Genomic DNA, 25,663 nt, shown 5'->3' with positions numbered 1-25,663 from the left:
AAAACGTGGGCTCTCAGAGAAATTCAGCCAATAGGGGATGGGGCGTGACGTCACCGCTCTAGCGCTGCGGAGGCTGAACGTCGAAACCGAAACCCCCTTTGCGAGATTCGCTGCATCTATACCTGATTTGCGTTCAAAAATGCCTGCTTAATTATTTCATAGTAGGAGCAAACATGCCTTAAGAAAATGAGTAGGTTTGAAACTTTAGTAACCATAAAAAGTACGCCAGGTGGATGCCTTTCTACTCCAGGAAGCCGCAGCCTACGGCCTGAAGGAGGAAGAGGACGCGGTCAGTTTGAAATGTGAGTATTAAACCAAAGACAGTTCTTTGTGTTAAACTCGTATTTGTTGAGCTACTGTACAGTGCACTGTAGAATTGCTGAGGGTGTAAAGAGGCTTTAAATTATAGTCTATTTTATTTCGCTGTAAATGTTGACTGTGTAATGTTACGGTCTCCAATCAGCACATATAAAGTAACGTTTCAAAGGTAAAAAAGATTATTATCAAATGTCTGACAGAAAAATGTGAAGTATTGCAGATCACAAGACTAAACAGACATCTGAGTGAGTGATGTATTTGTGCTGATGTAGAATCTGCTGTCAATTGACTGTTGCCAATACTGTTTAAATTAGATACATGTATTCTTACTAAAAGAGAATAAAGGGTCATTTGTTTAATCTGTGCATCAGTATATAGTTGATCACTTGAGTAAGGTTTGTGTTACATCAGCAACTACACCAACATGTTATATTTGAGCATGTGAATCAGAGGTGATTTATTCTAGTCTTTATGTTACAGGGAGGCTTTTATTGAGTACAGTACAGAAACTACAAAAACATATTTTACATTTGCTATTTATTATTAGTTATTGTATTTTCAAACAGTGTTTACATTAGCTTTCTGATTACTGGTGTGTGTGTGCTTTTTCTGCAGAGCTGAATCGATGACATCCTGAAAGCAGCAATACAATTAAGGTACGTTTTCATTGCTTCATTTTTTAAAACCACTTATAGTTGTACAGTTTGATGTTAGTTTAAATATAACTATGTTAGTGATCAGTATTCATACCTAGGATAACAATTCTTGTTTTACGAAAGGTAACTTGGCTTGCTTGCCCTAATGTCATGTTTGCTATTTAGTCTTATCACATAATATGATTAAACTATTTAATTCATAAGCTATATTTATTTTAGAAAAATGGCAGACCAGGGTGCATCCAATGCATTGAGGTGAAGTTGGTTTTATAGTTGCACATTCTGACTTTCTTCTTAATAATTTAATTTCAGAAAAAGATTTTCAAATTCTATATAAGGAAATCATATTAGCAGCCAATGACTATCAAAATACAGCACTGTCCACAGTCAAATAAATATTAGTTCTAATGTTGTTTTGAAGTCATTCAGACCAAATATTTAAAGTACCATGGTAAACAATATAGGGACCATTAAAATGTTTAAATGCAAATATAAACCATCTTTACCTTAATAACTAACGCTACCATGTTTTATGATTCATTTTACACTCCAAAAAATGTATGTTTACTTAACATTTTTACCAAGAATGTATTGCTAGTAATGATAAATGTGGACAATTAACTAAGTAAATCTACTAGTAGTCACTAGACAATGCATCTTATTTTCTTACATTTCTGTTAAACAATGGAAATGCATACAATATTGAAAGTATTATCATTATTTATTGAAAACAAACAGAAACATAATTATATTATTAAAAGAATGAATATGAGTAATCATGACAAATAAATACAAGTCACCAACACATGAAACCAAGCTTTATTCTAACAGTGATGTATTACAGACAGAAGCCCATGTTTTGCTGTATCTCCACACAGCTGGGCCAGTTCTTCAGATGATCAGAGGGACTTCGCCATCATCACATCCCTCATTGCTGCAGTCAGACTGAAACAGGACGGTGATGCATGGCAGTCCATGCCCGAGATACGGATGATGAAGAGACCACAGCAACATCTGGTCCAGATGAGGACACAAGGGCCTGTGGACTGATGCAGGGTCTCGTTCAGTTCACTACAGGAGAACAGGAGTGGCTAAACTCAGTCTAGAACTGCTGCTGTCTTGCAGAGTTTAGTTGAAGTTGACTCTAAACTCTGCAGGACACCAGCTGTCCAGAACTGAGTTTGGGCACCCCTGCATTACAGCATTTCCAAGATGCTGCTGCATGTGGACTTCTTTACCCTCACCACACACACCAATCTGCAGATATTTCAGATCAAACAAAACATAAAAAACATTCAAAAAACAATGTCATGTGTCATTTGATTTCTGTAATGCTAGTAATAAAATTATCCTACCTCTTATTTTGGATTCTTTTTTCCTCAAATGTGTTAGTTCCCTTGTCTACAGGTCCAGCTCTATCACAACAGCTCTGCAGAAAAAGCACACACACAACATTAATCAGAAAGCTGATGTAATCACTGTTTGAAAATACAATAACTAATAATAATAATAAATAGCAAATGTAAAATATGTTTTTTTATTTTCTGTACTGTACTCAATAAAAGCCTCCCTGTAACATAGAGACTAGAATAAATCACCTCTGTCATCAGGCCCGGCTCCAGCTTGGAACTTTAGGGTGGGCAAGTTAAAAAAATAAACAAATTATATATATATATATATATATATATATATATATATATATATATATATATATATATATATATATATATATAATAAAATAATTTATAGTATTCTATGTCATTCTGATAAAGCAAACTAACTTTTATTTTAAAACTAGTATTTGTACTGCAGATTCTATTTATGTCACTGTTTGCTTGCTTACGTGATGTTTCCAAGTTTTGGAAGAAAACTCCAGAAAAACATGTTGCTCTCCATGAACTATATGGGTGATTCTGTAGTTGCAGGTACATTTAGTGACCAAAGCCATCCTTTTTTCAGCTTTTAAGCTTTTTTTAAAAATTGTTACATTACATTGTTACATTTTTGATTATTTATTTATAAAATGTGTTCATCATTTTCAAAGATCACATTACCAAAAATCACGATTTCTTGATTTACAAATTAGCCAGTACATATTTCCATCATGCAAAAATAATTTATTTTGCTTTTTTTTAAAGAAAAATTCACCAATATTTTAATTTTAAATGTTTAAACTGTAAACTGTCAATGCTATTATTATCACAATTACAAAAGGAAAACTGAATATTTCATTAATCACATATTTTACAAATAAAAAAATATTTTAAGCCTGATTTCATTAGTATCATGTGATCTTTGCAGTTAAAGCAAGTAAAAGGTTTTGCTAAAAAGTTGTAAAACTAAATAACTGTCAATTCAGTTTAAATTTAGTAACTACACATTACGATTTTTTCTTGCTATGATTTATTATTATTTCTAAACATTACTAAAGTCATCCATGACAGAGTTGACAAACAATATAAAACTTTTTATTCCCTAAAACATTTAATCATTTGTACAGCAAAAGCTGAATTATAAAAATTAAATATGTTTTAACTTTAGTGTTGGAATTTACAACCTTAAGATGATACCTTTAAAGAACTTCAACATTCCATACTATTTTCTATAATTTGTCATTTAAAAAAAAATCTTAATGTTGTTATTATTATTTAATGCACCAGAGCCAATATGGACATTAATATTTTTTTATAACTAACAAACAAATTTTTGAATAGCAGATTTTCTTTGCATATTAGCCTATTATTAGTGATAGCTAATACAGTATCATTTATAGCCTATCAAAAAAAATCTAATTTATTTCGCATATAACATGTTTTAATAAACACACACATGGCGTTTCATGTGCTTTATCATGGCGCTCTGTGTGCGTCGACCTGCTCCCTGAAACATCTTGAATTATCAAGATTTATTCTATTCATTGTTGAATTCTGAATTTTTAATATTGTATTGCACTATTGTTGAGCACAGCAGTGAACAGTAACAGTTTAAGATATCTTGTGTATGATTTTGACGTTTTTCCCTTATCAGTTAAAAAGTCCAATAACAGAGAGATCACATATGATAATTTGAGAGATTTAAAGGGGAAAAAAGACAATACGTCAATCGATAGCACGTTACACGGCTTTCGTATCTAATAAATCGAGTCAGTGATATTGAAATGAGTTCAGTTACTAACATCTCCAAATTTACAGATGAGGTACACACAGCAGCGCGCGTCAAGAGAAGAGCGCGCATTTAGAGAGAGCAAAGCGAAAGCAAGATTATGTGTGGATATGTGTCTATATAAAATATTGATGTTTTTGACACAAACTGCAACAAAGTGCTTTGCACTGGTGTTTGAATTGTGTATGTTGCACTTTGCACGAACTTTACTACTGAAACTGCCTGTGATCTGTCCGTTTCTGTGCGTCATTAACAGACTAATTATTTGCTCTTTCCGTGAGAAAAATGCTATAATGTTTAAGCGGGCCCAATACATCTCCTGATTATCTCACAGTGCTGTTTAACTGTTTGTGTTCTTTAAGACTTTCTATTGTATGAAATACGACTGCATGAACTGATATTAAAGGGAGGTGCATTTGGTAATGCGCGTTCAGACGCGTGATGCGCACAGAAATCTGCGCTCTATGCTGAATTACTTTCTCTTTCATCTTTTGCAGCCTGAATTGATTAAAATTATTAAAACTAATATTTTTTATATTTAAATCTAATATTTAATTTAATATTTAATTAATATTTATCTAATATTTTAATCAAGATTGTAAATGAGTCTGGCTTGCCAAAACGTGTTTTTTTGAAGCTCACGCGGTCACAAATCCTCAAGTGATCAACTATACTGATGCACAGATTAAACAAATGACCCTTTATTCTCTTTTAGTAAGAATACATGTATCTAATTTAAACAGTATTGGCAACAGTCAATTGACAGCAGATTCTACATCAGCACAAATACATCACTCACTCAGATGTCTGTTTAGTCTTGTGATCTGCAATACTTCACATTTTTCTGTCAGACATTTGATAATAATCTTTTTTACCTTTGAAACGTTACTTTATATGTGCTGATTGGAGACCGTAACATTACACAGTCAACATTTACAGCGAAATAAAATAGACTATAATTTAAAGCCTCTTTACACCCTCAGCAATTCTACAGTGCACTGTACAGTAGCTCAACAAATACGAGTTTAACACAAAGAACTGTCTTTGGTTTAATACTCACATTTCAAACTGACCGCGTCCTCTTCCTCCTTCAGGCCGTAGGCTGCGGCTTCCTGGAGTAGAAAGGCATCCACCTGGCGTACTTTTTATGGTTACTAAAGTTTCAAACCTACTCATTTTCTTAAGGCATGTTTGCTCCTACTATGAAATAATTAAGCAGGCATTTTTGAACGCAAATCAGGTATAGATGCAGCGAATCTCGCAAAGGGGGTTTCGGTTTCGACGTTCAGCCTCCGCAGCGCTAGAGCGGTGACGTCACGCCCCATCCCCTATTGGCTGAATTTCTCTGAGAGCCCACGTTTTGGTTGGCAGATACACAAGTAACTTTTGCACCAAATGTCACAGTGATTTTTGGTGCAGAAGAGCGAGAGAGCGAAATGTAGATTTGCAAGTGAAAAACAGCGCTTGAGACTCGTAGCGGCAGATTTGAGCAGTTGCAGGAACATATTTCTGTTCGTGCTTAGAAAAAAAATAATCAAACATTCTACACACGTTCAGCTCTCTTTGTGCGGATACACATTCTAATCTACAGATGTGCAAGTTTTGTCTGTGACTTCACATTTCTGGATGCAGGTGTGTGAATGTGTTTTGCACCATATTCACTGCAACAATAGTAGCAAAGAACATGAGCGGATGAGTTTCTGCATTTGTGATTCGTCCGATGGGATTTGTGCACCTGTACTGAAGAATTTGTGCAGGTGTAAATGTTGCGTTGTGTTTGTTGGAGACAAAAAATACCTACACATTTGCAAATTTGCTCTGCGAGTACAAATTTACTGATACACATGTGTGGCTATTTTTTACAACTACAAATGACACTTTTACAGCTGCTTGGGAGTTTTGCACCAAAAATACCTTCATACTTTTTCCCGAAAAGAGCTCCTGGATTGCAAGGCTTTGTGGGTATTGCATACTCACCTGCTCAAATTTTCAGCCATTTTTTTAGTGATGCAGCAGTAAAAAAAATTATGTTGTAACACCAATAAAAATGCTGAAAAGGAGCAGTCCAAAGGAAAAAAGTTCATCTGGGAGGAGCTGAAATCAGATGAATTTCTGAAATATATAGGTCTTTTGATTTTCATGGCACTGCTGAAACTGCCAAAAGTATGAGATTATTGGAGGAGGGACTCACACCTTAGCATACACTTCCCTGCTTCTGTCATGACCAGAGACAGATTCATGGCAATAAGCAGAACTGTCCACATGAGCAACCCTGAGGACGACATCCAAAATGACAGAAAAAAAGGCACTCCAGAATATGACCCCCTCCATCGTCTCAAGCCTCTTTACATTACCACGAAAGAGGCCTGCAAGTCAATGTGGCAGCCAAAGAAGCATGTTTCCATCGATGAAAGAATGGTGGCCCCGAAAGCCAAAATTGCACTTAGGCAATACATGAAGGCAAAGCCAATAAAGTGGGGTGTGAAGCTGTTTGTGCTTGCTGACTCCAGCAATGGGTACACCAGTGACTTCAACATCTACACTGGGAAAAGTCGCTTCATGTCAGGTCAGGGTCTCTCGTATGATGTAGTAAGCAGCCTCATGGATCCATCATACTTAGGGAGGGGCTATCACTTGTATGTGGACAACTTCTATACAAGCCCAAAACTTTTTAGGGACTTGTATGCTAGTGGTTTTGTTGCCTGTGGTACTTTCAGGGACTCCCGCAGAAATGTTCCCCAAACAAAGCAGAATGCACTCACCTCCTAGAGCCCCAGGGGTTCAATTCGATGGATCAGACAGCAAGAACTATTGTTTGTAAAATGGATGGACACAAGGGAGGTGTCAGTGTGTTCAACCATCCACAATGCCTTTGATGGTGACACTGTGAGCAGGAATGTGCTCAACAAAGACACTGGGAGATGGCAGGCAAAGAACATCGCGTCACCTCGCTGTGTGGTGGACTACAACAAATATATGGGGGGGGGGGGGTGGATCTGTCTGACCAGCTCCTCCAGTATTATTCTGTGCACAAGAGGTCCAACAGGTGGTACAGGACACTACTGTACCACTTCATAGATATAGCAACTACCAACAGCTATATACTTCACAAGGAGATGTGCCTGTCATCTCAGAGTGTGCCAATGTCTCATGGGCAGTTCATGGAGGAGTTGTCCAGAGAGCTCTGTGGAGTCCCAAAACACAGTGATGTGGCGTTAAGAGGAGCACAGTGCCTACCTGTATCTCTGGCATTTCTAAATTAAGATGAAGACAGCCAGTGGGAGAGAAGCAGGACACCAGACTCTGCAACAAAGGGGCGGCAGTACTGCAAGCTGTGCAAGAAGCGCACAATCTGGAAGTGTGCACGGTGCAATGTAGCACTATGTCTTGTTGCCCACAGAAACTGTTTTGGTCAGTGGCATAGCAGCAGAGGGTCACAAGCCTGTACATAAAGCCTCAGGAAGCTCCAATTTGGTTATATAAATATGTATATAGTTTTTACAGACAATTTGCTTGTTCTTTTTCTTTGAGTCTTATTTTTTATTTGTTTATTGTTGAAGACATTGTTGTTTATAATAAACTGAAAATAAATTTCTTATAAAGAGGTCAAACTTGCTTCAGTGTTTTGGTATTATGTAATATTTTTTATGTATATGTCATTACTTGAACCTTTGAGCATCTACTTTGTCAGTAAATAGAATGAGAATAGAAATAGAATTTATCAATGAAAAACGACTTAGAATAACATTCAAATAAATTGATATAACTTGCTCAAGAAGTGTTGGATGTAGACAAAATCTATGTTGTAAGCTTAAAAAATCCTAATATACCTTTCTAAAGAAAAAAAAATCAAACTTCAAGAGGGTTTGTTTGCAATAACTAAAAAATAAAAAAGTTTTTTTTTATTCCACAAAAATGTATTTATGTTTGTCTGTTTAAAAAAAAAAAAAAAAAAGAAAATTATAAATGTAAAAGATATTGACTCAAACTTCATGTTCTCCTGTTTAAAATGATATATGACACTTGATGCTGACTGCTAAAATAACTAAGAAAAAACACAAAAAACAGGTCATTTGGGCATCTACTTTGTCAATAAATAGAATGCACCAGTTTTTCAATGAAAAACGCCTTAGAATAACATTCAAATAAATTGCTATAACTTGCTCAGGAAGTGTTGTATATAGACAGAATTTATGTTGGAAGCTTAAAACATCCTAATATAACTTTCTAAAGAAAAACAAACAAACTTCAGGAGGGTTTGTTTGCAATAACTGATTTTTTTAATTAATATTATTTAGTTTTTCATAAATTAAAAAAAAAAATCCATTATGTTTGTCTGTTTTTAGAAAAACAAAAAAAACAAATAAGAAACTAAAATGATACAGATTGAAATTTCAGGTTCTCCTGTTTAAAATGATATATGACATTTGAGGCTGACTAGTAAAATTAGAATAAGACAGCTAAAATAAAAATAAAAAAAAACAGGCCAGTGACATGCCCACAAAATACCTCTAGGTCTTTAAGGGTTAAAGAGCGAGTTGGTTTGTAGCAAGAGAGAAGGTTGGTTAGATAAACAGGAGCTAGATTATTTAGAGCTTTATAGGTGAGAAGTAATATTTTAAATTCAATACGAAACTTAACAGGCAGCCAGTGTAAGGAGGATAAAATTGGGGTGATATAATCATATTTTCTAGACCTGGTCAGAACTCTGGCTGCTGCATTTTGAACTAATTGAAGTTTGTTAATAGAGGATGCTGGGCAGCCAGCAAATAGAGCATTACAGTAATCCAGTCTCGAAGTAAAAGCATGGACTAGCTTTTCTGCATCTGAGATGGATAGCATATTTCGTAATTTAGCGATATTTCTCAGATGAAAGAAGGCAGTTTTTGTGACATGGAATATATGGTTTTTAAAAGTTAGATTGCTGTCTAATATGACACCCAGATCTTTTATAGTAGAGCTAAAACTAACTTTGTATCCCTCTAATTGTAAATTGAGTTGCAAGATCTGCTGTGTGCAAGATTTAGGCCCAATAAGTAATAATTCTGTTTTGTCGGAGTTTAAGAGAAGAAAATTGTTGGTCATCCAGTCTTTAATGTCTTTGATACACTCAGTTAGTTTAGAAAGTTCAGACGTCTCGTCAGGTTTAGTTGAAATATGTAATTGAGTATCATCTGCATAGCAGTGAAAGCTGATCCCATGTCTTCTAATGTCTCCCAGAGTTAGCATGTAAAATGTAAACAGTAAAGGGCCTAAAACTGATCCTTGAGGCACCCCATACTTTACTGGGCTGACTTGTGAAGGCTGTCCATTAATATTCACAAACTGGTAGCGGTCAGTTAAGTATGACTTAAACCATTGTAGAGCCTGTCCCTGGACACCTGTAGACTTTAAGCGATTTATGAGGATATTGTGGTCAATGGTATCAAATGCCGCACTAAGATCGAGTAAAACTAATAGCGAGACGCACCCTCGGTCAGCAGCTAAGAGTAAATCATTGGTTATTTTCACTAAGGCGGTTTCTGTACTGTGGTGAGCCCTGAAACCTGACTGAAACACTTCAAAAATATTGTTCGTCTGCAGAAAAGAGCATAATTGAGTTGAAACAACTTTTTTCTAGTATTTTAGACATAAATGAAAGATTTGAAATAGGCCTATAGTTAGCTAAGTTGTTGGTGTCTAGTTGCGGTTTCTTAATAATAGGCTTAATAACAGCTAGCTTGTAAGAGTTTGGAACATGGCCTATAGATAAAGAAGAGTTGATAATGTTAAGAAGAGGTTCTCCTGAAGCAGGCAGCAGCTCTTTCAGTAATTTTGTTGGAATTGAATCCAGCATACACGTAGCTGGTTTAGAGCTATTTATAATTTTTACTAACTCTTCATGTTCTATGATTTTGAAGCAGTGTAGGTTATTATTATGATTCAATTAAATATTTACAGGATTTGGAGTATAAGCCGGTGCAGAAAGTTTGGCATCTCCTATTTTCTGTCTAAAGCCTTCTATTTTATTACTGAAAAAATTCATGAAGTCATCACTACTAATTTGCGGTGGAGTAGTTTGTTCCAAGGATGACCGATTATTTGCTAATTTAGAGATGTGTTAAATAAAAATCTAGGATTGTTATGATTATTTTCTATCAGTTCGCGCATGTGCTCGAACTAAAAAGATGGCATCCATACTGCTGGTTACTACATCAAGATCATTTGAGTTTGCGGGTGCATTACGAAATAGAGAGAGATCAGGTAAGTTATTTATAAATTCATCTTTAGTTGACGGAACAATAGTTCTACTAGGGCGGAGTATTGGAGCGGGTATGCTGATTTCAGGTAAACACAGCTTATATAGTAAGAGGTAGTGATCTGTAATATCATCACTTTGTGGTATAATGTCTACGTCAATAACCTCGATTCCATAAGACAGAATTAGATCTAATGTATGCTTTAAGTGATGGGTTGGACCCACAACATTTTGCTTTATCCCAAGTGAGTGTATTAAATCCATAAACGCGAGCCCTAATGTATCATTAGCATCATCTATGTGGATGTTAAAGTCACCTACAATTAGCATTTTATCAGTTTTGACTAGTAAGTCAGAAATAAAATCAGAAAATTCTTTTAGAAATTTGACATAGGGTCCTGGGGGTCTATATATGGTGATTAAAGCGAGAGATAACATAGGTTTTTGCATAGTATCTGGAAGCTGAACATTAAGCGATAATACTTCAAAGGAGCTAAACATAAGTCCGTTTCTCTGTTTAATATTAAGGAAATCACTAAAGATTGATGCAACTCCACCACCACGACCAGTTTGACGAGCCTCATGTTTATATAGGAATCCTGGAGGAGTTGCTTCATTTAAGCTAATATAGTCATTTTGTTTCAGCCAGGTTTCAGTGAGACAGAGTGCATTAAGATTGTTTTCTGTTATTATTTCATTAATGATAAGTGCTTTAGGTGCAAGTGACCAGGGGCCTCATGTATCAACACTGCGTACGCACAAAAACTTTGAGTACGCCTGGTTTCACGCTCAGAATATAAGGTATATAAGGTTTCCATACCATACATTTGACCAGCTAAACATTAAAGCACAATTTGCAGCAGTCGCCTGTTTTCCCAATGTAATCTGAGCTATCTACCACACGCACATTGCTATAAAGACACTATCTGAAGATGAATTTGCATGCGTGAATCAGAAACCTTTCCATTCAATAAATGTGCAAATAAAATATGATGCTTATTGATATGAACTTATTGATGATTCCTACTTGTCTTTCTCGTGATAAATAGTTGGCAAAATCTGATATGTAGCGGGGGAAAAAACAAGAAAGAGTTCATCAGACGCTGGATTCGAGCCGAGTTCATGTTCAAACATATCAATTCTTGATCACATGCGTCTTACGAGTAGTGCCACTGAGACTGTTAAACGTACTGCAACATTTTACAGATATAAACCACACTATTTCTTTTTTTTAACACACTCAGTGCGATGTTCAGACCCAACTGTGTTGACCGCATCAGCTAAACTCTCCCACTCTATTTTTTTCTTTTGTTGTTAATTCCGGAGAACAAACTTGCAAATAACACCCCTTTTCTCCGGTCTACCTCCGAAAGCAGCACCTCCAATTCACATTCTGTTCAAAGTTTCTCTTTTTGCTTGCTTTGCCATTACTTTTTCGTTGGGTTTTTCCATTTGCATAGTCATTAGCATATTCATACGGCAGGAGGCAGGGAGGGGTTTAGTGCTCGTGCATGTTGCGCTCAGTTTCACGTTCATTCAGATGTACAAAAGAATATGCGTGAGATTCGGCGTACGCAGTGTTTCATACATCTGAATTTTTCGTACGCAATGTTTTAGTAAGATTTCCACGCAAGTCTTCGTACATGAGGCCCCTGATGTTTAGGAGACCAAGCCTTACGAAATTTGTATTTTCACTTTCTACTGGTTTTTCTGGTTTGATTCTTAATAGATTTTTTCTGGAGCACACAGTACGTTTTTTTCCTTATCTAATAATACGAGGAAGAGACACAGTCTCTATAGGATTTGCCAGATATGCGTTACTGATGTTTAAGTGGGGTGAACAAGAGTCTAGGTGGCTATAATGTGAATTTTGTGAATTTTTACCTGCTAGTCAGATGGTGCGAAGTAATCTGGAGATGTTGTCCGACAGGAGTTCAGCTCCGGCTCGACTGGGGTGCAGGCCGTCAGCACGGAAGAGCCTAGGACGCTCCCAGAAAAGATTCCAGTTATTAGCAAAGAGCAATTTCTGTTCTTTACACCATGTTATTAGCCATTCATTCAGAGCTAAAAGTCTACTGAACCTTTCATTTCCTCGGCGGTAGGTAGGAAGCGGCCCAGAAACGATGATCTGCGTGGCGGGCGAGGTGCGTCGAACTGCCTCGATCAGGCTCCTGAAGTCCTTCTTCAGGATCTCCGACTGCCTGAGCCCAGTGTCGTTTGTCCCCACGTGGAGGACAACGGCACCAGGGCTCTCGGCAGCACCCAGGATGGTTGGAATCTGTGTAGAAATATTTCTCACACGGGCACCAGGAAAGCAGAAAGTACGTACTTTATTACCTTTTGAGGAGGACGTGACGAACGATCGAGTCACCGATGATGGCCACATCGGGACCCGACTCGCGGAGAGGGGAGAAGCGGTTCTCCGTGGAGATCTCGAACACGGGAGGAGGAGACGTTCTGCCCCAGGATCTGGCAAGCACCTTACGCGGCTGCACCCAGGCGCCGTGGTAGCCGGGTGTCGGTGTGAACGACGCCTGGCCGAGCCGCGCCCCGGGTGCGCTGGGCCTGGACAGAGAAGGACGCGGGTTGAGGTAGAGGGAATGATGTGGTTGTAATTTCCACGTACCTTAGATGATGAGGCGGCCTTAGCGTTAGGCACAACAAGCAGTTGTTCCTGCAGCCACGTCCACCTCATCAGAAGTGCCCGGATCTGGGACTCCACTTCTTCCAGCTCCAGCTCCAACGCCTCCATCGATGCTTCTCCTGCACACAAGGACAGAGACGCAAGTGACATTTTACGGGTTGAGCAAAGCCAGTATGTCAAAAGTGTATGGTAAAAGAGGTTGGTAGCTTTAGCTGACCAGCGGTGCTAGCAGGCTAAATCTACAAACAACAGGCGGATGCTCGAGGGACAGACCGTTTTAAAGCAGTTTTGTTTGTATAAATGTATTAAGGGTTTGTTCACCCTAAGTAGGAGAGAAAAATAGTTAGCGAATGAGGAAGAATTTTATGATTAAGATTTAAATTGCGAGTAAATAGCCAGTCCAAACTTCAAGAAAACGCAGTAGGCGACCAAACGGAGACAGTGACGTCAGTGACGTCACTCGAGCCCTTGCAGGTGTACTGTGTTTTACAGGGCATTATGTCTTACGTAAAAACGTTTTTCGAAGAATTCCAGTTTGTCAGCAGATAGTGTCGGCACATAAAACATTCCTTTGCATAGTGGTTTGGTTGTCTAGGAGCATACTCTCGTTCATGCCGTGAGAAATCCCAGATTCAAATTTCGGTTGAGCCCTTACAGTTTTCTGCTGTTTTGTAAGGGTGTTGTGGCTTACACAGAGGCCTTTTTTCTGAGAATGCCAGTTCGTCAGCAGATAGTGTTGCCATATAAAGTTACTGTTTTGCAGTGGCTCGTTGGTCTAGGGGTATGATTCTCACTTAGGGTGCCCTTGATTCGTTAGAGAAAGTTTTCTGACTATCTGATGCTTCTGAGGCCATGTGAAACTGTTCCAATTTAGTGGCTCGTTGGTCTAGGGGTGTGATTCTCGCTTCTGGTGTGAGAGGTCCTGGGTTCAAATCCCGAACGAGCCCTTGCAGGTGTCATGTGTTTTACAGGGCACTATGTCTTTCATTAAAATGTCTTTCGAAGAATTCCAATTTGTCAGCAGATAGTGTCGCCACATAAAACATTCCTTTGCATAGTGGCTTGCTGGTCTAGGCGTATGACTTTCGTTCATGCAATGAGAAATCCCAGATTCAAATTTCGGTTGAGCCCTTACAGTTGTCTACTGTTTTGTAAGGTCGTTGTGGCTTACACAGAGGCCTTTTTTCTGAGAATGCCAGTTTGTCAGCAGATAGTGTTGCCATATAAAGTTGCTGTTTTGCAGTGGCTCGGTGGTCTAGGGGTATGACTCTCACTTAGGGTGCCCTTGATTCGTTAGAAAAAGATTTCTGACTATCTGACGCCTTGTGAAATTGTCTCAGTTTTATGGCTCATTGGTCTATGGGTGTGATTCTCGCTTCGGTTGCGAGAGGACCCGGGTTCAATAACCGGATGAGCCCTTGTAGGTGTACTGTGTTTTACAGGGCATTATGTCTTTCGTAAAAACGTCTTTCAAAGAATTCCAATTTGTCAGCAGATAGTGTCGCCACATAAAATATTTCTTGAATAGTGGCTTGCTGGTCTAGGAGTATGATTCTCCTTCATGCCATGAGAAATCCTAGGTTCAAATTTCAGTTGAACCCTTACAGTTGTCTTTTGTTTTGTAAGGGCGTTGTGGCTTACACAGAGGTCTTTTTTCTGAGAATGCCAGTTTGTCAGCAGATAGTGTTGCCATATAAAGTTGCTGTTTTGCAGTTGCTCGTTGGTCTATGGGCTTGATTCTCGCATAAGGTGCGAGAGGTTCCGTTTTCAAATCCTGGACGAACCATTGCAGAAGTCCCGGGTTCAAAAGAAGCAAAAGCCCTGCTTCAATGTTTGTAAGATAAGGATTTCTGACCATCTGTTGCTTCTGATGTCTTGTGAAATTTTCAAGCTTTTGTGGCTCGTTGGTCTAGGGGTATGATTCTCGCTTAGGGAGCGAGAGGTCCCGGGTTCAAATCCCAGACGAGCCCTTGCAGTTATGCTGTTGTTTTACAGGGCATTATGGCTTTCATAAAAAAACGTTTTTCGAAGAATTCCAGTTTGTCAGCAGATAGTGTCGGCACATAAAACATTCTTTTCCATAGTGGTTTGGTTGTCTAGAAGTATGCTTTGCGTTCATGCCGTGAGAAATCCTAGATTCACATTTCGGTTGAGCCCTTACAGTTGTCTGCTGTTTTGTAAGGGCGTTGTGGCTTACACAGAGGCCTATTTTCTGAGAATGCCAGTTCGTCAGCAGATAGTGTTGCCATATAAAGTTACTGTTTTGCAGTGGCTCGTTGGTCAAGGGGTGTGATTCTCGCTTAGGGTGCCCTTGATTTGTTAGAGAAAGTTTTCTGACTATCTGATACTTCTGAGGCCATGTGAAATTCTCTCAATTTAGTGGCTCGTTGGTCTAGGGATATGATTCTTGCTTCGGGTGTGAGAGGTCCTGGGTTCAAATCCCGGACGAGCCCTTGCAGGTGTCATGTGTTTTACAGGGCACTATGTCTTTCATTAAAATGTCTTTCGAAGAATTCCAGTTTGTCAGCAGATAGTGTCGCCACATAAAACATTCCTTTGCATAGTGGCTTGCTGGTCTAGGCGTATGATTTTCGTTCATGCAATGAGAAATCCCAGATTCAAATTTCGGTTGAGCCCTTACAGTTGTCTGCTGTTTTGTAAGGTCGTTGTGGCTTACACAGAGGCCTTTTTTCTGAGAATGCCAGTTTGTCAGCAGATAGTGTTGCCATATAAAGTTGCTGTTTTGCAGTGGCTCGGTGGTCTAGGGGTATGACTCTCACTTAGGGTGCCCTTGATTCGTTAGAGAAAGATTTCTGACTATCTGACGCCTTGTGAAATTGTCTCGATTTAGTGGCTCATTGGTCTATGGGTATGATTCTTGCTTCGGTTGCTAGAGGACCCGGGTTCAATACACGGATGAGCCCTTGTAGGTGTACTGTGTTTTACAGGGCATTATGTCTTTCATAAAAACGTCTTTCAAAGAATTCCAATTTGTCAGCAGATAGTGTCGCCACATAAAATATTTCTTGCATAGTGGCTTGCTGGTCTAGGAGTATGATTCTCGTTCATGCCATGAGAAATCCTAGGTTCAAATTTCAGTTGAACCCTTACAGATGTCTTTTGTTTTGTATGGGCATTGTGGCTTACACAGAGGCCTTTTTTCTGAGAATGCCGGTTTGTCAGCAGATAGTGTTGCCATGTAAAGTGGCTGTTTTGCAGTTGCTCGTTAGTCTACGGGCTTGATTCTCGCATAAGGTGTGAGAGGTCCCGTTTTCAAAGCCTGGACGAACCATTGCAGAAGTCCCGGGTCCAAATGAAGCAAAAGCCCTGCTTCAATGTTTGTAAGATAAGGATTTCTGACCATCTGTTGCTTCTGATGTCTTGTGAAATATTCTAGCTTTTGTGGCTCATTGGTCTAGGGGTATGATTCTCGCTTAGTTTGCGAGAGGTCCTGGGTTCAAATCCCGGACGAGCCCTTGCAGTTATTCTGTTGTTTTACAGGGCATTATGGCTTTCATTAAAAAACAATTTACGAAGAATTCCAGTTTGTCAGCAGATAGTGTCGGCAAATAAACATTCCTTTCCATAGTGGTTTGGTTGTCTAGAAGTATGCTTTTCGTTCATGCCGTGAGAAATCCCAGATTCAAATTTCGGTTGAGCCCTTACAGTTGTCTGCTGTTTTGTAAGGGCATTGTGGCTTACACAGAGGCCTTTTTTCTGAGAATGCCAGTTCGTCAGCAGATAGTGTTGCCATATAAAGTTACCGGTTTGCAGTGGCTCGTTGGTCTAGGGGTATGATTCTCGCTTCAGGTGTGAGAGGTCCCGGGTTCAAATCCCGGACGAGCCCTTGCAGGTGTCATGTGTTTTACAGGGCACTATGTCTTTCAATAAAATGTCTTTTGAAGAGTTCCAGTTTGTCAGCAGATAGTGTCGCCACATAAAACATTCCTTTGCATAATGGCTTGCTGGTCTAAGCGTATGATTTTCGTTCATGCAATGAGAAATCCCAGATTCAAATTTCGGTTAAGCCCTTACAGTTGTCTGCTGTTTTGTAAGGTCGTTGTGGCTTACACAGAGGCCTTTTTTCTGAGAATGCCAGTTTGTCAGCAGATAGTGTTGCCATATAAAGTTGCTGTTTTGCAGTGGCTCGGTGGTCTAGGGGTATGACTCTCACTAAGGGTGCCCTTGATTCGTTAGAGAAAGATTTCTGACTATCTGACGCCTTGTGAAATTCTCTCAATTAAGTGGCTCATTGGTCTATGGGTATGGTTCTCGCATAGGTTGCGAGAGGACCCGGGTTCAATACCCGGATGATCCCTTGCAGGTGTACTGTGTTTTACAGGGCATTATGTCTTTCGTAAAAACGTCTTTCAAAGAATTCCAATTTGTCAGCAGATAGTGTCGCCACATAAAATATTTCTTGAACAGTGGCTTGCTGGTCTAGGAGTATGATTCTACTTCATGCCATGAGAAATCCTAGGTTCAAATTTCAGTTGAACCCTTACAGTTGTCTTTTGTTTTGTATGGGCGTTGTGGCTTATACAGAGGCCTTTTTTCTGAGAATGCCGGTTTGTCAGCAGATAGTGTTGCCATGTAAAGTGGCTGTTTTGCAGTTGCTCGTTGGTCTACGGGCTTGATTCTCGCATAAGGTGCGAGAGGTCCCGTTTTCAAAGCCTGGACGAACCATTGCAGAAGTCCCGGGTCCAAATGAAGCAAAAGCCCTGCTTCAATGTTTGTAAGATAAGGATTTCTGACCATCTGTTGCTTCTGATGTCTTGTGAAATATTCAAGTTTTTGTGGCTCGTTGGTCTAGGGGTATGATTCTCGCTTGGGGTGCGAGAGGTCCCGGGTTCAAATCCCGGACGAGCCCTTGCAGTTATTCTGTTGTTTTACAGGGCATTATGGCTTTCATAAAAAAACGTTTTTCGAAGATTTCCAGTTTGTCAGCAGATAGTGTCGGCACATAAAACATTGCTTTCCATAGTGGTTTGGTTGTCTAGAAGTATGCTTTTCGTTCATGCCGTGAGAAATCCCAGATTCAAATTTCGGTTGAGCCCTTACAGTTGTCTGCTGTTTTGTAAGGGCATTGTGGCTTACACAGAGGCCTTTTTTCTGAGAATGCCAGTTCGTCAGCAGATAGTGTTGCCATATAAAGTTACTGTTTTGCAGTGGCTCGTTGGTCTAGGGGTATGATTCTCGCTTCGGGTGTGAGAGGTCCCGGGTTCAAATCCCGGACGAGCCCTTGCAGGTGTCATGTGTTTTACAGGGCACTATGTCTTTCACTAAAATGTCTTTCGAAGAATTCCAGTTTGTCAGCAGATAGTGTCGCCACATAAAACATTCCTTTGCATAGTGGCTTGCTGGTCTAGGCGTATGATTTTCGTTCATGCAATGAGAAATCCCAGATTCAAATTTCCGTTGAGCCCTTACAGTTGTCTGCTGTTTTGTAAGGTCGTTGTGGCTTACACAGAGGCCTTTTTTCTGAGAATGCCGGTTTGTCAGCAGATAGTGTTGCCATGTAAAGTGGCTGTTTTGCAGTTGATCGTTGGTCTACGGGCTTGATTCTCGCATAAGGTGCGAGAGGTCCCGTTTTCAAAGCCTGGACGAACCATTGCAGAAGTCCCGGGTCCAAATGAAGCAAAAGCTCTTCTTCAATGTTTGTAAGATATGGATTTCTGACCATCTGTTGCTTTTGTTGTCTTGTGAAATATTCAAGCTTTTGTGGCTCGTTGGTCTAGGGGTATGATTCTCGCTTAGGGTGCGAGTGGTCCCGGGTTCAAATCCCGGACGAGCCCTTGCATTTATTCTGTTGTTTTACAGGGCTTTATGGCTTTCATAAAAAACGTTTTTCGAAGAATTCCAGGTTGTCAGCAGATAGTGTCGGCACATAAAACATTTCTTTGCTTAGTGGCTTGGTTGTCTAGGAGTATGCTTCTCGTTCATGCCGTGAGAAATCCCAGATTCAAATTTCGGTTGAGCCCTAACAGTTGTCTGCTGTTTTGTAAGGGCGTTGTGGCTTACACAGAAGCCTTTTTTCTGAGAATGCCAGTTCGTCAGCAGATAGTGTTGCCATATAAAGTTACTGTTTTGCAGTGGCTCGTTGGTCTAGGGGTATGATTCTCACTTCGGGTCTGAGAGTTCCCGGGTTCAAATCCCGGACGAGCCCTTGCAGGTGTCATGTGTTTTACAGGGCACTATGTCTTTCATTAAAATGTCTTTCGAAGAGTTCCAGTTTGTCAGCAGATAGTGTCGCCACATAAAACATTCCTTTGCATAGTGGCTTGTTGGTCTAGGCGTATGATTTTCGTTCATGCAATGAGAAATCCCAGATTCAAATTTCGGTTGAGCCCTTACAGTTGTCTGCTGTTTTGTAAGGTCGTTGTGGCGTACACAGAGGCCTTTTTTCTGAGAATGCCAGTTTGTCAGCAGATAGTGTTGCCATATAAAGTTGCTGTTTTGCAGTGGCTCGGTGGTCTAGGGGTATGACTCTCACTAAGGGTGCCCTTGATTCGTTAGAGAAAGATTTCTGACTATCTGACGCCTTGTGAAATTCTCTCAATTAAGTGGCTCATTGGTCTATGGGTATGATTCTCGCATAGGTTGCGAGAGGACCCGGGTTCAATACCCGGATGAGCCCTTGCAGGTGTACTGTGTTTTACAGGGCATTATGTCTTTCGTAAAAACGTCTTTCAAAGAATTCCAATTTGTCAGCAGATAGTGTCGCCACATAAAATATTTCTTGAATAGTGGCTTGCTGGTCTAGGAGTATGATTCTCCTTCATGCCATGAGAAATCCTAGGTTCAAATTTCAGTTGAACCCTTACAGTTGTCTTTTGTTTTGTATGGGCCTTGTGGCTTACACAGAGGCCTTTTTTCTGAGAATGCCGGTTTGTCAGCAGATAGTGTTGCCATGTAAAGTGGCTGTTTTGCAGTTGCTCGTTGGTCTACGGGCTTGATTCTCGCATAAGGTGCGAGAGGTCCTGTTTTCAAAGCCTGGACGAACCATTGCAGAAGTCCCGGGTCCAAATGAAGCAAAAGCCCTGCTTCAATGTTTGTAAGATATGGATTTCTGACCATCTGTTGCTTCTGATGTCTTGTGAAATTTTCAAGTTTTTGTGGCTCGTTGGTCTAGGGGTATGATTCTCGCTTAGGGTGCGAGAGGTCCCGGGTTCAAATCCTGGACGAGTCCTTGCAGTTTCTCTGTTGTTTTACAGGGCATTATGGCTTTCATAAAAAACGTTTTTCGAAGAATTCCAGATTGTCAGCAGATAGTGTCGGCACATAAAACATTCCTTTGCATAGTGGCATGGTTGTCTAGGAGTATGATTCTCGTTCATGCCATGATAAATCCCAGATTCAAATTTCGGTTGAGCCCTTACAGTTGTCTGCTGTTTTGTAAGGGCGTTGTGGCTTACACAGAGGCCTATTTTCTGAGAATGCCAGTTCGTCAGCAGATAGTGTTGCCCTGTAAAGTTGCTGTCTGAGTGAACTATGCTTTTAAGCCAGGGGTCACCAAACCTGTTCCTGGAGGTCTTAAAATGACAACCAAAGAGGTTGTTTCCAGTTTTTTCCAGTTGTTTACACACAATTTCTGAAAGCATGTTTCATATTGTCAGAACTCTACACACAAATCACAAAACACACACACATTGGGCAAAACTCTTCAATTCTTCTGCAAAATGAAACTATAAGTTCAAAACAATGTGATTTCTTCTCAAAATGGTATTTTGTTTTCAAATGACACACACAAGCCATCACATTAACAGACATTCATAAGATAAGTTAAACACTAATGTGCTTAATGTAAAACACTATGACGACTTCTTCTCTATTCATCATAATGACTTTCTGTAAGCCTTCTTCTGTTCAGTGTTACACTTACTACAAACAGTACATAGAACTACAGAAGTGCATTGTAAAATTTTTCGAAAATTGTTTTTATACAAAACAAACAAATACCAAATATATTTTACTGTATTTTCCCCATAAAAACAGTGTACAGTGTTCATCCCAACCAACACAAAGTTGCAGAAAATGTGGTCTACATATACCATCAACAGAAGTATTTACTAAATACAGTTACAGTAAAAAAAAAAAATAATAATAATAAAAAAAAACAGCTATACTGCATTCTCTTTTCTGTATTGGTGTGGCCAAGCAGTGGGGGAAATGTCACCTTGCATGGCAAATCCAGCCATGAAAAGCATCAACTGCTATAGCTTGGAGAAGGGGTATACGTGTGTTTGGATTTCGGTCATACACTTTTCATCTCCAGGCAGGAAAAAAGTCCTCAATAGGTTTGAGGAATGGAGAATATGGAGGGGGAGATAAACAACTTAAAAACATGGGTGTGCAGTCAACTAGTTGTGAATCAGATGAGCTCTCAAATGTAACTCAATTTGTCGCACTATCCATTATGCCTCAAAGCTATACAGTTTTATAATTAATTTTGTTAATCTCTATAAAAAAAAATCACACGAACCACCTGAACTAAGGCGCTGCTGGGATTTAAGCCCAGGATCTCCTGTTTACAAGACAGGCATTTTGACCAGCTAAGCCACAGCGCCACAAAAATTAATTGTAAGAGACATTTGCCCGATAACAAAAATCGAAGAAGAAATAAATACACAACAAAAACCAGCATGTCAGGATGCAGAAAATGCTGACAAGACGGACGTGGTCTTTTAGAGTCTGGATGATCATGTCTCAAACTTAACCGGTAACCTGGCCTCTGTTCAAGATCAAAGCAAAAAATGCATTATTTTATTTTTATTTAATCTACCCTTAATCATGTGTTAAGTGTTTTTAGGAATATCCAGTTTCATTACATCCAAACCCTCTGTCTGCTCGGAAAATGGAAATCATTTCATCTAAGACAATGGATAGTGCATTGGACTTCTTGGCTGTGAACTGAGTCATTTAAAGGTTTTGAGTTCAAGTCCCACCAGCGTTGCAAGCTTTGCCCTTTTTCTTTACTTACTTAGGAGTGGTGCGTTTCCAACATTTTTGGCATCTGTCCATCCTGTTCTGCTTTTTAATTTCATTGCGCAGTGCAGGCTCAGATACTAGGGGTACTCTACAATGAAGCCGATGACTTAATTGAGCTGTTTTAAATAAGGGAGATTAGAAAACGGTGCAGGGCCAAGTAAGCTTAAGGAATGACTCAAAGGCAACCTGTGGTTTTGGGCAAAAGTGTCTACCACCTATTGTTGAGATCACGCCTTTTGGAATTGTCGTACAAGAGCCTGTTTATGTATGTGCAAAGTAACTAAGTAGAAAGCATAGTAAATTTTGCTTTTCCCCCACTGTCTTAGATGAAACAGCGTTTGGAAGTATCGTATCCAGAGGTTTTTTCTTTTAGTGTTAAGACTAAGTTGGCCAGAGCACCTGTCTTGGGAACAGCAGGTCCTAGGTTCAAATCCAAATTGCACCTTTCCCTCAGATTTCCATTTTCCGAGCTGAATCTGGGTTTGGATGTAATGAAACTGGAGATTCCAAAAAACACTTGACACTTGATTAAGGGTAGATTAAATAAAAATAAATCAATACATTTTTTGCTTTGATCTTGAACAGAGGCCAGGTTACTGGTCAGGTTTGAGACATGATCATCCAGACTCTAAAAGACCATGTCCATCTTGTCAGCATTTTCTGCATCTTGACATGCTGGTTTTTGTTGTGTATTGGTTTATTCTTCTTCGATTTTTGTTATCGGGCAAATGTCTCTTACGGTTATTTATTGTGGTGCTGTGGCTTAGCTGGTCGACGCGCCTCTCTTGTAAACAGGAGATCCTGGGCTTGATTGATCCTGGGCTAAATTGATCCAGGTGGTGAATGCGCTTGTTTTATAGAGCTTACCGGAATGCATAATAAAATTGTATAGCTTTGAGGCCTAATGAATAGTGTGACAAATAGAGTTAAACAACCTCTTTGATTGCCATTTTAGACTTGCTGTCTTTTTTTAGTCTCTGTGTGCAAAACCGTCTAGCCTTCTTTTCAGCTTTGGTGCTGTGGCTTAGTTGGTCAAAGCGCCTGTCTCGTAAACAGGAGATCCTGGGTTCAACTCCCAGCAGTGCCTAATGTAAATGTGCCAGGGTTGCTTTTTCTTAAGAGTTACGAGTGTTTACGCAGCGGGATGTTTAGCAGTCGGTTTCTAAACAAAACTCAAATCCTTAAGAACGCTACTCGTACAAGAGGACTTCGGACAATGGCTTTATATAGCATAATGTGGTAATGCCTAACCAACTGGACTTTAATATTTCAAGACCAGACATTCACACATGCAGCACTACCATTGTTAGTTTTTTTCTTTTCTTTTTTCGATTAAACAATTAGCCCTTGTCAACATCATTTGACCCTGTGGCTTAGTTGGTCAGAGCGCCTGTCTAGTAAACAAGAGATCCTGAGTTCAAATCCCAGCAGTACTTTGTCTGCAGTTGGCTGTTCTTTCATGGGCCAGAGAGTCTCAAAAAGTGCTTTTTGGTGCAGGCTCTGTGGTGCAATGGATAGCGCATTGGACTTCTAGGCTGTGAGCTGAGCCATTCAAAGGTTGTAGGTTCGAGTCCCACAAGAGTTGCAAGCTTTGCCCTTTTTCTTCACTGACTTAAGGTGTGGTGCGTTTCCAACATTTCAGGCATCTGTCCATCCCGTTTTGCTTCTTTCTTTCATTGCGCAGTGCAGGCTCAGATACTAGGGGTACTCTACAATGAAGCCGATGACTTAATTGAGCTGTTTTAAATAAGGAAGATTATAAAACGGTGCAAGGCCGAGTGGACTTAAGGAATGACTCGAAGGCAACCTGTGGTTTAGGGCAAAAGTGACTGCCACCTATTGTTAAGATCACACCTTTTGGATTTGTCGTACAAGAGCCTCTTTATGCATGTGCAAAGTAACTGAGTAGAAAGCATAGTAAATTTTGCTTCCCCCCACTGTCTTAGATGAAACTGCGTTTGGAAGTATCGTATCCACAGTTTTTTTCTTTTAGTGTTAAGACTAACGGCTGTTCCACACCGCAAGCGCCAGCAGCGCGTGTTTTTTCTGCGTCCATGTTAACAGATTAGAGCTTTCATATCGCACGCAGCAGCAGCGCGTCAGCGACCAAATGACCAAAACACAATGAATGACAATAAAAAGTAGCAATTGTACCCAATAAATGCCTTAATAATGTCAACTGATTTATATATAGTAAATTGTAACCCAGGTTACTAGTGGGTAGTACACAGCAATAGAGCAAATAGAAATACCCTTATAAATATGAAAAAAAAAAAAACATTGGCAGAATACTCGATTAAATAATATATATTAAAATTATTTATTTATATAAATAAATCATAATAGACTATTAAACAGCATTCAAGGGAATAGTGCTTTAGAATAACATCATCGTGCCTTACACTATAGCAGATCAGATTTACAAACAATAACAAATCTCTCTTGTCTGTTAGCTTGTGTTTACCGTTGCAATGGTGATTCAGTGTTCGCAAGGGAATGCAGAGATGTAAGTTTTTAAATTAATAACAGTAGAAAACTATTAGATATATATATTTTAATGTTTTAAATGTGTATTAACTGTGAAAACTGACCATTAATAAGATGCTGAAATGATTTCTATCATATATTTTTAATGAAGGATTGAGAGAAAAAAAACAAGATTTGTATCTGTGAGTGAAATCTGCACACGAGTGCCCCCTGGAGTTTTCCTGGTTTTTCGCTTTGATTTTGAATGATTTTCTTGGTGAGTTCGTGTTTTTTTTTATTATTGTTTTCATTATAACATGATTTAAACTAGTGTCAAAAATGTGTTTTATTAATTAACAATTTGTTTGGTCTAGTGAAAACACAGTATTATACACAGTATTATACAAGTGATTGTGTAAAGTTTAAGTGAGAGAGTTTAAGTAAAATGCTGTCATTTGTAAAAAGAAAATGCCAAATAGGAGAAAGAAATAGGAAAAACACAGAAATTCAGCAGAGAGAAGCATATACATGGTCATTTATTGTTGCTGTTTATTTACAAATGTGTTAAGCTGAGATAATGCATACACTGTAAAATGCTAATGTTTTTTTTCCCCTTTGTTTGTTTGCTTGTGCATCTTCTTCTGGTTTTTCATCGGTGAGATGTTCTATTGAAGTCAGTTGCTGAATGTGATCTGCTCTGCATTCGAATTAATTGAAGTGTGAACTCTTTTCTGGATTTGGATTGTCTCAACTTCCATCGGTGCGTGTCTAATTGTGGAGTTGGACTGGCGAGCCTCCCATTAAGTGGATTCTTTGGATACACCTGTTGGAAAGATACAAAGTGAAACCTATTCAGCGTCATGGTAGGAGTGTAAATTTACAACACACTCACAAGTGCAACATCCTGGATCTCTGGAACTGAATTTGCAACCTAGTTGTTTTGCAAAAGAATCTTTTTGAGTGTTCATCACCTGTACTGGGCTTTTGGGACATTTTGAAATGTTTTAAGTGAATGTTTTATTTTCATTTTTGTTTTATTTGAACATTGTTTCATTGGAGTGTTCATTTGTTGCAATTTTTGAAGCTTTATAGAGAGAAGTTAATTGGTTTAAGAAGGGAAACCTTGATTATATATTGAATAATAAAACAATTTTAATATTGTATTATTAAGAGGGTTTTGGACGATGGCAT

At 39.1% G+C, this 25,663-nt stretch overlaps 2 protein-coding genes, 1 long non-coding RNA gene and 8 other non-coding genes across 13 annotated transcripts in view; 9 read left to right on the top strand and 2 right to left on the bottom strand.

Moving 5' to 3' along the window:
* Positions 1 to 25,663, top strand: part of znf1069 (zinc finger protein 1069) — a 616,019-nt gene that overhangs the window by 121,306 nt on the left and 469,050 nt on the right. The gene's annotated exons all lie outside the window — the stretch shown is intronic.
* LOC110439389 (NACHT, LRR and PYD domains-containing protein 3) overlaps positions 1 to 25,663 on the top strand; it is a 440,964-nt gene that overhangs the window by 290,127 nt on the left and 125,174 nt on the right. The window lies entirely within an intron of this gene.
* Positions 1,775 to 5,452, bottom strand: LOC101885368 (uncharacterized). The gene is made up of 3 exons (XR_222853.6): positions 5,197 to 5,452; positions 2,330 to 2,403; positions 1,775 to 2,231 (listed from the first exon to the last, which is right to left on the bottom strand). It is a non-coding gene; the product is annotated as an uncharacterized lncRNA (long non-coding RNA).
* trnap-agg (transfer RNA proline (anticodon AGG)) lies at positions 14,917 to 14,988 on the top strand. The gene has a single exon. It is a non-coding gene; the product is annotated as a tRNA-Pro (tRNA).
* Positions 16,794 to 16,865, top strand: trnal-cag (transfer RNA leucine (anticodon CAG)). The gene has a single exon. It is a non-coding gene; the product is annotated as a tRNA-Leu (tRNA).
* On the top strand, positions 17,817 to 17,888 carry trnap-ggg (transfer RNA proline (anticodon GGG)). The gene has a single exon. It is a non-coding gene; the product is annotated as a tRNA-Pro (tRNA).
* trnap-cgg (transfer RNA proline (anticodon CGG)) lies at positions 18,189 to 18,260 on the top strand. Its single transcript has one exon. It is a non-coding gene; the product is annotated as a tRNA-Pro (tRNA).
* Positions 18,742 to 18,813, top strand: trnap-agg (transfer RNA proline (anticodon AGG)). Its single transcript has one exon. It is a non-coding gene; the product is annotated as a tRNA-Pro (tRNA).
* trnap-agg (transfer RNA proline (anticodon AGG)) lies at positions 20,136 to 20,207 on the top strand. Its single transcript has one exon. It is a non-coding gene; the product is annotated as a tRNA-Pro (tRNA).
* On the bottom strand, positions 21,512 to 21,585 carry trnat-ugu (transfer RNA threonine (anticodon UGU)). Its single transcript has one exon. It is a non-coding gene; the product is annotated as a tRNA-Thr (tRNA).
* Positions 23,020 to 23,093, top strand: trnat-cgu (transfer RNA threonine (anticodon CGU)). The gene has a single exon. It is a non-coding gene; the product is annotated as a tRNA-Thr (tRNA).

The sequence above is a fragment of the Danio rerio genome, chromosome 4 (genome assembly GCF_049306965.1).
Source record: "Danio rerio strain Tuebingen ecotype United States chromosome 4, GRCz12tu, whole genome shotgun sequence".
NCBI classification, from domain to species: domain Eukaryota; kingdom Metazoa; phylum Chordata; class Actinopteri; order Cypriniformes; family Danionidae; genus Danio; species Danio rerio.
The sequence above is the reverse complement of the archived record's forward strand: the minus strand, read 5'-3'. Positions and strand labels throughout refer to the sequence as shown.